This window comes from Triplophysa rosa, linkage group LG9 (genome assembly GCF_024868665.1).
Source record: "Triplophysa rosa linkage group LG9, Trosa_1v2, whole genome shotgun sequence".
NCBI lineage: Eukaryota > Metazoa > Chordata > Actinopteri > Cypriniformes > Nemacheilidae > Triplophysa > Triplophysa rosa.
Window position 1 is genome coordinate 19,639,287 of NC_079898.1, and position 15,546 is coordinate 19,654,832.

Sequence of the window (15,546 nt, forward strand, 5' to 3'; positions counted from 1 at the left end):
TGTATCATCTCTTTCTTGAAGATTAACCTGCTCTAACTCATCCTCAGTCTTTAATTTCTCAAGAAGAAAAGACACACCCACATAAAAATTCCTCTGTCTCTTTACAGAACCATTCACCCAGGATTATCGGATCTCTCAGGAGGATGAGGGCACAAAGAGTTTGGGTTTTAGGTGACAGAGTTTAGCCTCAAAGTTGTGGAACAACAAATATCTTCATGAAGAATGGCCTTGATTCAGGCAACTATTAACATTTAAGAGATGAAATGAGAAATTGTTTCAAAACTTGCCTTAAACCCACAATCACATTTTGACCTTTTTTCAGTTTATCCATAATCCTTCATGAGAACACCTATGTCAAATGTGTTTGTCATTTGCAAAATCTCTGTTTTCAATAGTTAATGCATTTATAAACTGCACAATGAAAATGGTCTTATAGGTTCTATTGCTATCGCTTCACATAATTTCTGAGAACATGCCTCAAGATGCAGGGAGTTACGGTGATTTTACCATCATAAACAACACCATAATAAAAGACAGCAATGCTTTCTAATTAAAATAAACGTAAGCTTTTTTTCAAAGATGTTTTAGCTTTAGTCTCCACTTTAAAAATCTGACTTGATTATTACAGATAGCGATAAAAAATGTTTGGAAATCTATACTAGTATTTCCTATTGACATGCTGAAGCAAAATAGAACATATAAGCATATAAACCTTTTCTTTGTTTTTAATTAGATGAAAACTTTTAGGTGCTGGGAAGCTTGCAGCAACTGAACATTTTGGACTCCTGATGTCAACAATAATGGGTTTGTGTACATGCAACAAACATATAAAACCAAGCATCGATTTGTTGACACATTGGATGTTTTCCCCGTTGTAATTTAAACTAAGATTATAGCTGAGTCAGCGTTAAGATCAGGTTTAGAATCCAAACTGCATGCACAGACACAAAGAAAAATAATTTCGTTAACATGTTTTCTGCCAAAATAGGAAGCTGCCAACAGGCATCTGGCAGCTCAGAGTTTAGCACATGAAACCTGAGGTGTTCCTCATATTCCTATTAAAAAAAAAAGTGTGTGAGAGAGAAACAACAAACTAAAAACTCATGTTAAAGTACTTTTATCAGCAAGTGTACGGATTTTGAGCATCCAAACATACCAATAGCGTGTTTGGTTTCATGGTTTGTATGTCTTTTGGTTAAATGATGAGGAAGTATTAAAAAACAATCATCATGTTTGCAAATCCATTTATTGTTAATGTCTAAAAATAACACACTTCAAGTTTGAAATTATAAATACAATTTATCAAAAACTCTCTATGCTTTATTCGTCTTAGATTTCTAGGAGGAGACACACATACAAAGAGGAGTCAAAGCCTGTTTTTCATTCGTCTCAATACCTTAATTGTTTGTGGAAACAGCTGCTTAAGACCCTCTGCGGGTTTTAAGACTCCATGCTGGCATTAAACACGCCGAGATCCTCAACTTAACTGAACTTCATTCAGCGAGTGCTGGCAAAACACTACAACAGCTGCCAAACTAAACTCCTCTCCTCCAAAACTGTCATTCTCAAAACAGATAATGAAATAGTACAGAACTGTTAAATAGCATCCCTGCAAAATCACCAGCACCTTTAAAATCACCATTTGCAACATTTAGCATGAATAGTTGAATATTTCAGGCATGAATTTCTGAGAACTTCAATGGACAGTGATGGTATTATTACCCCCGGTTAATCATTAAATTCTTGCTTTGCATTCTTGGGCATGTTCTGATCTGTCCTCTTCACTTGTGAATCTAAAAGCCTTTTATCATGGCAGAGGTCAGATCATTTCAAGTGATTTAAACTGTGAAGCTAAGCAAGATATAAAACAGTTTAGTTAGAGAGTGCTTACACATAGATATTGACATGTAGAAAGAAAACCAAACAGAAAAAAACACTAACTTTCAAATGTTCTACACTGGTTTTATGTGTGTGTTTATTTGGTGCTCAGAAAATTCATGTAGCGGCACGGCACATCACAGGCACATCACATTTTGCCACACCCTGAATTAAATCTCCTACTAAGAAGCTTGTGAAATTTCTATTTGATCTCAAAACAAGAAAAGACATGCATTATTCCTGACACAGAAGGTGTCAGCGTTGTACTGACAATTCTTTCCATTTTTGAGGTTTTGTATTCTACTTTTTAATTACATTTTGATTAGAATCACATCCTTTCTAAGAGGTAACGCAGCAAAATCTCAACCAGTGTTTTAATGCCACACAAGCATTTTTTGATCATTTTAGCATGGGTTGACCAATTATCCCAGAAGTGACATCACTGAGCACTTGTTTTTAAATAAAAATGTACCTACTCAAGTCATGGAACTTCTAATGATCATATAATGAACTACTGTATAATCTGATGGTGAAGATGAAGACACAATACATTGGTAGACGTCTTATAGGAGCAGGACTGAGAAACATTGCAGTTAATAATCTCCACCTGGTTCTCCTCACTTGTCTCTATAGTTACAACAGGGTATCGAATGCAGGTCATTTCCAGATGGAGGTTTACACAGTTGCCACACATGTGATGGATTAAGTACTGGATAGAATAGAGGGGAAAAATGATCGAACATCAGATCTGTATTGAATCTCTTCTCATAACAGGTTGTTTAACATACCTTCCTCTTTTTCTTTAAGTTATGAACTATCACGATCATACTTTTGAGCAAGCTCCTTAACCTAACCTGTTCCCGTAATGCGGTTTAAATCAAACAAATCACCTGAGTGCCTATTTAGTAAAAACAAATATGACAACAGGCTTTTTCATTTATCAGGATTTGCTTCTGATAATATTTGATTTAAACATGTTGTGCTTTGATTTGTTTGCAGTTATGCATCTCACAGACTATATTTTTTTTTTTTTTAGCAATATATGCATTCTCTGGGAAGAGAACGCATGACCTTGGCATTGTTGCTTTTCCAATTGAGCTACAGAAACAATAAGACTGTAGTTGTATAGACATGATAAGATGTATGTTTACTGCTTTTGTAAACTGAACACAGTAAAGCTCTGTGATGTGTGCACATGCATGTGTCTGAGTGACTGGTCAGCTGTTCTTCCTTCTGCAGCTGTCCGTCATCATACGACCAGCTGCCACCACCAACCTATCAATGAATCACTGCTCCTTTCCATAAACAAACCACGTGTGTGTGTGCTTTCACAAATACAAGTATTACGTTACAACAAATGTTAACATTGCTTTTCCGTCGCTCCTTTGTCTTCCTGACTGCATGTAAGTGTAGCCGAGTATATTTACTGTTCGATGATGAAAAACCACAGAGTGCTCCAGGTGTCAGTGCATTAAAGTGAGTCAGTGGTCCATCACAGAAGTGCAAGGTGGACTCTGCTGTGTTGTCCATGGATTCATAACAATGACTTTGTCACAGTTATGTAGTTAATGGTATAATAGTCACCAGCTATTGCAATCTCTTACAAACTATGAGGATCCTGGAGTGAGAATGAGATGCAATCTTCAGTATTTACTCAAGCGCACTCAGTTCTGGTTTCTTAAAATATATTATCGTTTTGCACATTATTATTTAGGAATTTTTTTCGCATTTTGTATGATGACCTCTGATTGCAATATTGTCACTTTGCATATTCGCTGTCCTGTGTTGCAATGGGAATTACACAAGCGATATCATGCTTTCAAGAGCCTTCAAAAATCAGCCAATGACAGACACACAAATTATTCAGATTCATATCATATTTGAAGATGGAAAGAAGTGTTCTGTCGAATTGTCCTACCCTGTCAGATTTTCCTACCGCAGGGCAAAATTTAATATAATCTAAACCACATCAACAAAATAAACAGGTAGGATGATTCTTCAATGCAAAATACCCTGTCAGATAGTCCTACCATCTTAAAATAAACACATAAAAAAGTTTACACTGTAAATACCCTATCAGATTATCATACAGTATAAAATAAACAGGTAGGATTCATTTACAGTGCAAAATATGAAATCAAATTGTCCTACCAGTAATAAATAAATATGTAGAATGATTTAACAACGAAAATACTAAAATTTTGATTGTTATCAAGTACTACACGGCTCATTTGCTTGATTCTGACAAAACTAATAACACCCTGTAACCCGGATGCTGCGAATCATTTTGAGAGGGGCAGTTTAATATTACACAAAAATGAATTATAAATATGTCTTTTAATAACATATATGACATATTTACAAATGATGAAACCAATTTGCCTGTTCGTGACGTTTGAACGTCGTTTCTTACTTTAAAACCGAAACTAAGCGGCTTTTCCTCGCGGAAGGTCTGTATTCGGTAAAAATGAGCTAATAAAATATTTCAAAATGTGGCAAGTAGCCATGTAATAAGTTGTGTAATAAGCCCCTTCAGTATGATACAAGATCACCCTGTCTGGGCTTATTTCTGCGATAACAACCGGCTGCCTGTACATTATCCCTTACGTGAATGTATGCATCTGCGTGTTATCTCGGGCAATAGAGGTTGCAGCTGTTCTCTTCAGATGAGTCCAGTCACTCCTCAGCTGCTTAACTTCTGAATACTGAACATGTGTCTTTGTGTGTGTGTGTGTGTGCGTGTGTGTGTTTGTGGACTTGGTTTTTATATGGGGACCTAAACCTGAATGCACACCAACTCATGGGGACCCGTGTCACTGTGGGGACCAAAATTGAGGTCCCCATGGGCACAAAAGCTTATAAATTGTACAGAACGATAATTTTTCAAAATCTAAAAATGCAAAAAGTTTTCTATGATCTTTAGGTTTAGGGGTTGGGTTAGGGGATAAAATATACAGTTTGTACAGTATACAACTCATTACGCCTATATGGACTGTCCCCACGGAGATAATAAGTGTAATAATAATAAGTGTGTGTGCCTTCAAAGAAAACTTACTAACCTCAGTAATGAAGGTGAATTATACCTGCCATTATAAAAACATTATGATTTATTGATTTATTGAGTCTCAGGTCAGTCATTTCATCATTAGGGTCTGTCATAAGTAACCAGCACTGACAGTGTCTGAGAACTGGCCCTAGGCTGTTAGGTGTAGCCTGGGATTGTGTATGTTAATGGGTGTGTCAGACTGCTGTCTCTCTCAATGAGACTTTTCCCAGCCTTGGTTATGGAGCCAGTCCTAAAATAAACCTTGAAGCACACACAGATAAACACACACACACATGCGTCACCTGAGATTGAGTCCTAAGAGGATACAGATCAGTTCAAAGAGCTATGGTGGACTTTAAATTCACTAATGTCACAAACTGCTGCAGAATCATTGTGATTAATAATTTCAAGCTTAGCGTTAGTTCTGGCAGGTCACGCGAGTCTAGCTTGCATCAGCCTATCACATCAGGTGCAGCTAATCAACGTTAACCAATAGTCATACAACACACAATAGACTGCGTCCTATTTAAGTTGCATTTCTTTGCTCCTTATCAGCTGCTTAATCGTGCTGATTTATTTATTTGATTTATTTGCAATGGTATTAGAGACTTTATTGGGCAGCAAGGTTTACTGTGAATTCGTAACCATCAGGGACGTAGAAGTCAGCTCCTGTTTTAGAAATGTCAATGCCACACACACTTTTTGGAAAATTAACAATTATTTTTAGATGTATTATAATATTTATATATTTAAAATATATGATTATATTTCAAAGAGCGCCTTTAGCAGACCGCGTAAAAGTAAACAAAAATTTACGCCACCTTAAAAACAACAACTTTTTATGCCGCCAAACGGTCACAGACCGATCGGCGTATGGCATCGTGAAGTATCGTGAGAATAATTCGAGAGCGGACTGCTCTGTATGCTTTTGAAATACTCTCGTGGTACTTTGATGTCGTCCGTCAATCAGTCTGCGCAGGCCGCATGAAAGCGTACACACCTTAGCTGTGACTGAATTCGCCCCCTATCTCCAATATAGTGCACTATATCGGGTGTCCACCATTTTGTAGTGTTGTCCGAATTCTGAGTAAACAACTCATTCCCTACATTTGTTCGCTACTTTTTACCCACAATGCATTCTGATTTTGAGCGTATATCCAACGTATACTCGCTCACTCATATTTCCCATGATACAACGTGAATCAACCGGAGGAGAGTGACCGTTAATGCCACGAATGTACGTTTATACACTTGTGTTTGTTCTTGTTCACAGTTATTTTCTACTTTTTGAGAATAAACAGATTAAATGCCTTTCCTGTGGCTTAGTGGATAGAGCATGGTACTAGCAACGCCAAGGTCATGGGTTCGATCCCAGGGGATTGCACATAGTCAGGAACAAATGTATAATACAATGCAATATTAGTCGCTTTGGATAAAAGCGTCTGCCAAATGCATGAATGTCATATATAGCAGTGATTTATTTTAAATATATGAAGTACTTTTATTAAACGTAATAAATGTAATAGTAAATAAACGTGGCAAACATTTGTTTTGTTCTCTGTATTAAAAACGAATACAATAAACGTGACAAATAATATAAATGAACTTTATCATTTTACAAAACAATCCATAAAGCCACACAGGTGTAATATAATGACGAATGTCCGCGACAGTACTGTCAGACTGTTGTTCACTCATTTTCATTCACTTCTTCCCCATATAGTGGACTATTTAGCATTCGCTATATAGGGAATAGGGACTAGTGAATGAGTGAACAAGTGAGCGAATTCAGACGCAGCTCTTGGCTTAGGACAACAGGGCAGCATTACGTCACCCAATTTATATTAATCGTTTGTTATGTGTCCACCCACATGTCAGATGACTACGGTGCAGGTAAGCTGCTAAATGTGAATCCTAAAAGTACGTACGTGTCATGACAGTATAGGGAGGCTCAGACATAACGTATTTTTGTATGCAAAACCCGGAAGCGAGTTAGCATTTTAGGACTTCCGGTTCCATCGCTCCAATGTCTATGGGTTTTTTGAACGGGTTTTTGGTAAATCGCCTGAAATAATGTCTGTGGTAAACAAAACCTCAAAATAATCTCACGTTTTATTCTATGACATGAAACACACTAATTATAACACGCTTGTGATTTTTTAAAAGCCTTATTGTGTCTTAAAAACTGCGGTTGCTAACTAGTTCCAAAAGCGACTACTTCCTTTGGCGGGGACGTTAGACGTCATCGTGCATATAAAGCTCACAAATAATGCAACATGGGCACAAATCTCTTAAAACGTAGATGTGGACACATTTTTAATAAAGTTTGAAAGAGTTGTCAGAGGCTTGGTGGTGGTGACGTTGGTTTTGAGCGACCTTAAGCGTAGTCTGTTCATAGCATTGTGTTAGCTTTTTACTTCTGCCGATTGTATTTCGGCTTCACAAGTAACAAATGTGGTGTCAACTTGTAAAGATTATCTTCCTTTTCCTGAGACGTCCTGAGACAAAACGGTCAAGTGTCATAACCCTTAGTTAAACACAGAGCTTATTTTTCCAAAAGTCTATGGGAAAAATGCATAGGCTTTCGATCGAGGGAACCCGTGTACCGCTAACTTCCGGCTTGGCATACAAAAACACGTCATCTCTTTGGCTCTCTATTGCTATGAAATAAAATGTATCTAATCAATTAAAGAATTGTATTTCGGGTATTTAAAAAACACAGAAACATTTCCAGAATCACTGGGATGTTCACACTAGCACGTGTCTGACTGTTTCGGAGGACCCGTCGGTTGCAAGCAAACACCTGGAGTCTTTTAACCTGCCATGCATTCTCACAAATCACAAATCCATTCAAAGTGATGGAGAGCTTCTTTTTCAGACCGTCTTGGTTGCAATTGGGCCACAGCTGCATTCCAGATGTAACGTTAGTTAACACTGCTTAATTAAATAATAATGGGATAAAATAGGCCTACAACTTTTTAGGTGGCAGTTGTCCTGTGGCATCACTTTAAGTCAACGACTGCGTTACTGTCTATTTAAGTGAATAAATCAGTCAGGCTTTTTGCAGTTCGCTCTTTTCATCTCATGTTTTAAAGCCGTCCATAACCTGGCAAGTAATTCCAAGCATTCTTTCACATTTCTTATGGTACGATGGTTGCAGCTATCAGTGTGAAGCATAAATGCAACAGATGTGGAGAGGGGCACGATAAGTCTTTCAACTAGGAAAAAGGGCCATTTAAGGAACGGGATAGTGCTGGAGGTTTCCAAGATACTCTACAAATAACCCATAAGCTGCTGTGGACACTTTTTAGATGTGAAAGAAATGGTGTTACAGTGTTACCAAAATTTGGTGATAAAGCAGTATGCTAACATTTAGTATTATGAAATACTATGTAATTATAGACTGGAAGTCAAGTAGTGCGTATAGTACCCGAATCCCAAAATTATAATATAGACTTAATATTAACTGTCTTCAAAATTGAGAACAAAAAGCTGCTGACAAGCTAAGTCACCCAGGTTGGGACACTGTTATTATGTTTGAGTTGGTTACACAGTACTGGGGTCTCTCTCTCTCACACACACACACTTTAGATTGGAACAGTATAATCAGTAAAGGTGTAATTATCTGTCTGTCTCTACTGTCTATTATTTGTTTTGCTACTTGTCTGCGAAGGGTGAAAGGTTAACATACTGTAAATAGAGGTCTATCTCTCTGTTTGTCTCTGTTTACTCGTTTCTCTTTGTGTGTACAGGTTTAAATGTCCAGGAATATAGTAAAATATGATGCCATATCTCACGAACAAAAATAAAATCTTTAAGTGGTTCTAACTATATATTCCCAATTTGCTTTACATGGAAGAACATCAACAAGTTTGTGTGAGGGTTAGATTTAAGACTAGGGTAAATATCATTATCAAAACCATTACGTCTAGGTCCTCGCTAATATAAAGGCCCTTGTGTGTGCCAAACAGCAGCTGTTTTCTGCAGTTGCTTGTCACTTACTCTGTGTTTTTCCTAGTAATTTTCTCTCTCTCTGTGACCACAAGTTCAACACATTTAGTCGCTTGACCAGGCACTAACCACATAACTCCACATGCATGTTTGGTATTAAATAAACATATACCTTGACCGAACATGAAGACTCACAGTACATCAGTTCATGCTGCCAATATACTACTGTACAGAGTGTTTTAAATGATGGATTGAATCTTTCGTGCATGGTGTGTTTTTGTCTGACACACTGCAGCCATATCATTTTAGGGTCAGATTAGTATCCATGATCAGTTAATCAGATGCAATACGAATCGAAGAGGAATTGCTATTCTTGAACATTCCTGTCGCTAGGGTATTGACAATGTTGGTAGGATAAGCTACAGATACCCAAAACAGAAACATAATTAACAACAAAATCTAAGAGTAAGATTAAGAATAGTTAACATTTTAGTATTTTCTCTCTACAAATTTCTTCGATGAATCAGATTTGCGTGTTAAATCCCTTATCTCCTTTTTAGTGCCGTTAGGTTGAGGTAACTGATTAATGGATCAAAAAGACATATCCGCTATGTGCAGACAAACTTATTCACACACATTCCTTGAGATTTCTGACCTGGGTCAACCAGCAAGTCTGGACATGCCCTTCTTCTCAGATCTCGCACACACACACACACGCACGCACGCACGCACGCACGCACGCACGCACGCACGCACGCACGCACGCACACACACACACACACACACACACACACATGTTTGCACTTACACTAAAAGCACTCATAAAAAAGTACCTGTGTCGTTTACCTGTTTCCTGAGAATGAGTTCTGCTCCTGACTAATCTACTCATTTTGTGGAATTTTCATGAACATAAAACATCAGATACAGTGTATTAGTCAATCATTTATTATTGAATTGAGCTTGATGGGAACACAGAGCAACTCACAATTTTCTCATTAAAAAGTTTTTGTGTGCTTGTTGACTGAAAGAACTCTAAACAATTGAACTGTTTTTGCATGATTTGCACAAAAGAAACATTTTGCTTCAAAAGTGGAGCAAAAGTAAACACAATGCATGAGATTCTAGAGATCAACCTGTTTCTGTACACCAATGCCATGCACATGTGCATCAGTTGATCTGTGCAGGAGATGCATTGGTGTTCAGTTGCTCATCTATCTGTGTGTTCGTACCTGTCTGCACTCTGTTAAAGTGTATTGTGTGTAATGGAAGTTTGGCCATTAATCTGAGTCGCAGACACTCTGTCATAAACACGTATTACTTAGCCAGAGTGTGTACAATTGTGTATAAGTATGTGTGTGTCACACCCAGTTATAAACTCTGACTCTGGGAGGCCTTCAGGCTATGTTTTTTTTTGTCTTTTTAATCCCAGTGTGGCATCTCATCCCGCTTGTTAGACCTTGTGTCTGCACCTGTGACATTTTCCTGGCAATGCTGCCACCTGTTGGACAGGAGGGGTTTTACATCATGGTGATCTAAAAACGATAATTTTTCTGTATTTATTTAGCTGAAAAATTTTAGTATAATGCAATGTAAGTCGCTTTGGATAAAAGCTTCTGCCAAATGCATAGATGTGAAATGTAGCGATTATGATTATCAAATGTTTGAATGCCTTTTTTAAGCAGATGTACAGTATGCACATAATGTACTAATGCACAATGCTGTATTTTAATTTATAGACAGTGTCTGTCGAGTGCATATACACGAATCAGATCATTATAAAAATGTAAAAAAATATATATAAATGTAAAATGTTTTAGTTACACTAGTGCTTAAAAAGGGAGGGGTGGAGTGAGCCGTTGCTTCCAATTCACAACCTCACCACTAGATGCCGCTAAATTTCACACACTGGACTTTTAAAGGTGGAATGTGATTCATGTGCTTCTTCTTTTGTTTGGATAAGTGTTAAATAATTCCATTTTCAGGTTTTGGAGTCCTGGTGGAATGTAAAAATGAGGTTACTTAACTTTATAGTTTTTTAAATACTAATAACATGCCATTGATATGTGTAGTTACAGTGTAAAGATTTCATTCGTTTTCACAGGGCATATGATGACAGGTTTATATCACGCAAGGTTTTTGTGAAGTGTTATACCACTTTTGTGAAGGTTTCATGTTCCTCAACAACATTGTTCACTCAGAACTCACAAGAAGTCTTTTGTTTTCAATAAAAGCTAAACGGTTTGGTGTGGCCCATATAGCAAAACCATAAAAGACCCTGAACACAGAACAGTCTCACTGTCTTCTATCGCAGAGCAAAACAGGGTGTGGATGCAAAATTCGGCTCAACATTGCAAGGGAACAAAACCCCAGAGGTGGAACTGTGTCGCTTACAAGAATCACCATATACTTCACAATGCATCAGTCAGTGGAGACCACCGCGCTCTGAAACGATAGCCAGCGATCATAGCGATGAGATAAGAGTATCGTTTTAACGCGGAGGCTTTCTGTGTTTTGCATTGCTCATGAGCGATGGTGTCGATTCAGTTGTTTTGTGCCAGTATTGAACACTGTAAAAAAAATCACAATACTGTAAAAAACTGTATATGAAAGTTGTCTTGGCTACAAGTCATTTGAACTTAATTTATATTAAACGATCTTAAAATAATCTAGTAAATCTAGTTATATTTCATTTAAAAATACAACTAGAAGTCAATTTAATATAATTTAAGTTCAAATAACTTTTAAGCCAATAACTTAAAAATACATTTAATGCAGCTTTTGAACAAAAGTAAAAAAAACAGTAAACCAGCAAATGAGAATCTTCTCCAAATCAGTTTTTCATATTTTCCATGTGTGTAAAGACAATTTTAAACATTTACCCTAAAAAAGTGTACCTCAGTGTTCTGATGTCTGAAGCCGTACAGGATGCTTGTAATGATCCCTGTGTTTTACCCTTAACGTTTGTGTGTGTGTGTGTGTGTACGCGTGCGTGTGTTTTTATATCCTGGGGGCTTGTTACCACATCAAGGTTCAGGAACAATGGGCCCAGAGCGGATATCCTCCATATGGACAGGTGTGGTGGGAAAAACCTTACACCCTGTTTTCCTCTCTTCCTCTCTGTCTCTCTGTCCTTTTGTATCTCTTAATCTCTCAATGCCTTGTTTATTCCCATCTTCTAACAGTTCTTTATTGCACCAGCTCTTCTCTGTCTTGCTCATTCTCTGTTTTTCTGCATCACTCTGATCTCTGATGCATTCTATTATTGGAGTCCCACAACAGTCTTGCTGATGTGTTTCTGGGCTTTAAATACTGCACTTGTGGAAGAGAGAAGACAAAGGGGATGGACAGATGAAGGGAATGTAATTGTCAGAAGCACAGGGGTGATTGTGAAGTCAGACAGGTGGGTGGGATGTAAACTGATATTACTGCTCCTTCAACTGCTCTCAATAGTTTCTGATCAGTTGCTGTTTGTGTGTGACTTTTTTTGTCAACTTCAGGAGTATGTGTGTAGTATATGGTTATATACACACTTTGAACATTGTGGTGCTTATATAATTCCCCCCCAAAATAAAAAAAACTTTTGTGCTCCTTTTGGCAACTACAATGTTTTCAAGTTCTTAAAGGAGCAATGTGGAGATTTTAGTGGCATCTAGTGGTGAGGTTGCGAATTGCACTCACTCCACCCCTCCCTTTTGAAGCACTATGGCAACTGTCACGGGACAAACATTTCAGCATGTTTTCGCTTCTTTGAAGGAGATAACATATGCACGAAACGCGTTCTGTGGAGCAGTTTGTCCGTTTAGGGCTACTGTAGAAACAACATGGTGAATTCCATGCAAGGGGACCCGTGGGGGACGTAGTAGGGGTTGAACGACCTCAGATTTTTTGAAGTCGACTTTTCTGTGATAAAAGTCATGTCAATGTCGACTAGTCGATGACGTCATTAATAAATAAAATAAGACCAGTGTTTCCCCTACCATTGCTTTAGGGGGGAACCCCGCCCCTCCAACTGCACCTCCCGCCCCCCTTGAAGGTCAAGTTAATTTTATTTTTGATATAGCACCAGATCACAAGAGAAGTCATTTAAGGTTACCTTTCTATATAACATGTCTATACCTTGTTCTCATATTAAACAAGATAAATAGCATTATGTTATTTATCTTATTTACATGGCGGCATAGGCATGTCATTTCTGTTTCTACATGGTCGCTCCTTTACAGTTCCCCTCTGCTCTCCGTAACTAGTCCCGCCCCCACGCTCTTGCACACAGAGACACGTGCGCGCACATCTACAGGTAAGCACACTCCCACCAGCGGACAGAGAGCGCGTGTGGGAAAATATGTCGCGTCAACCACCTGAAATTTAGATAAAAATATTGGCATTTTTAAACGCTCCCAGGGTGGTGAAAATGGCAACATTCGCTCTCCTGCTCCGAGTCTAAGTACAGAAAAGACGCATGCCCTGCCTCTGAAAAATGTTTTTAGCTGTCAGACAGTTTACTGTTTGTGACGTTTCTTGTATCTACATTTAGCATTAATGATATTAAAAGGATTAAAAATCAACATGTTAAGAGCATTTCATAATGAATCATGTTTTAATCAGAAAGATTATTTAGAATCAGTAGTATGAATGGCATGGAAAGGCTACTTGTTAGTAACTTTGTAAGTACTTCTCATGATAAATTCATTTCAGTTGTTACATTTGTTGTTTTAAATATTCAAATAGACTACTAGGACTTCGCTTCAGCACCATAGCCTATAACACATTTGATCAGTTACCAGGCCTTACTGTGGCTATCAGAATATAAACTAAATGGCCTGATAAAACATTAGATTGATTGATTAAATATTATTTATTCAAAAAAGCATTGTCCGGACCTCCGCCGCAAAAAAATATAGAGACCACATCCCCCCCAAAGCCGTAAACCTAGGGGAAACACTGAAGACCTAGGGAATGTTTTGCAACAAGATTTGATGGGTGTGTGGTCAGGGGGGAGAATGGCGGAACTCCTGCAAAATACTCTTTAAATATTTAGTATCCATATACAAATAAACTGCTGTTCATCTATTGCACAAGAGCAACAACAAATAACCTAAAGTAAAAAACATTTAGATTGCGAGGTCGGTGGTAGGGGGGCTGTGCAATAAAAGAGCAGCAGGTGGATCTCTACAGCAGCCTAATGTCAGACTTCCCTGACATTTCCAACAAGTCAACTTAACTAATGTGCACTAATAGATGAAATAACAGAAAAATGTTTAGAGTTTGTTTGTGACAACCTTTGACTTTAGAACAATGTCAATATATTTATTATTCTAATGCAGCAGACATTTATCATAGCGGACTAACAAACACAGCAGCCAAGTTTGAGAAACATTATTTATTCTGTTTCTTTCATGTACAAAAATCAAGCGAGTCTAGCTTGCATCAGCCGATCACATCAGGTGCAGCTAATCAACGTTAATTAACGTTAATGCGTCAGAGCATTAATGTCGATTAGTTCGTGCAACCCCTAGTAAGTAGATAGAAATAGCTCATTCTAAGGTAATGAAAACACAATCATATCTCATTATGTAAGGTCTTATATGAAGACATAGATATGTATATTATAGGGGTGTAACGGTACGTGTATTTGTAACGAACCGTCACAGGCAACATTCCAAATATAGTCATCATTCCTATGCCCTACTCCCTTCGAAGGGCAGAGCCCTCTGAGTTTAGACTTAGGAGTGAACAAGGCATTTGCGTGCCATTATATAGACGTTTGGAATACACTTGTCAAAGGAAGCGACGTAATTTCCTCATTAACTTCAGCTGGCATGTTCCTGTGACAATGCAGCATTGTGTCCGTCAGCAGATGTCGCTGTTTTAATGGCATAACTTAAAGAGTACATTCCTCGAGATCATAAAAAATACATTTCATGAAGTGTTTAATTTTGCCGTGTTTGAATGTAAGCAATCTGCCAAGTTGTAAATCCGAAGGTGAACGAATAACAAAGTTATTAGCTTATAAAAAAGGTAATCGACTCTGAATCAAGCGAACAAGCCATGACCTGTCCGAATCTTTAACCACAATGTACCTACGTCACTAGAAAAATCCCCGCCTACTGACTGCGAAAACTTAACTCTCTCCTCCCCAAACACTGTACTAGCTCGTTCGTGACGTGTGCATCATGTCTAAGAGAAGTGATGTAGTGAAACTAAGTCAGTCTTATTTTCACTACCAAAGGAAGAACTTCTGAGGAAAAAATGGTTACTATTTATTTTTCAAACGACACCAAAGGAGTATAAACCGAACGTTTTACTTTGCGCGCGTCATTTTACCGAAGATTGCTTCATCAATCTTGGCGCCTTTACTGCAGGATACATTAAACGTCTTTCCTTAAAAGATGTTGCAATACCAACTTTATTGGACCTGTAAGCTCCACCGAATCACAACCTGTAAGTGTGACTCTTTATTTTTGTCTTTACTTAAAATTAAATTTGTGTGACGTTATCTCATGTCTGTGTTTAGCTAACGTTACCGTTATTTTTGGGGTTGTTACTGTTTGTTTACCTAACGTTAGCTATAAACTCGTTGCGCTAATGTAAGTGTTCAACCATATTAACTCGCAAAGTCTTTATTTCAAGAACTGCGTGGTGTACTATAGTTATAATAACATCTGAAGATACGA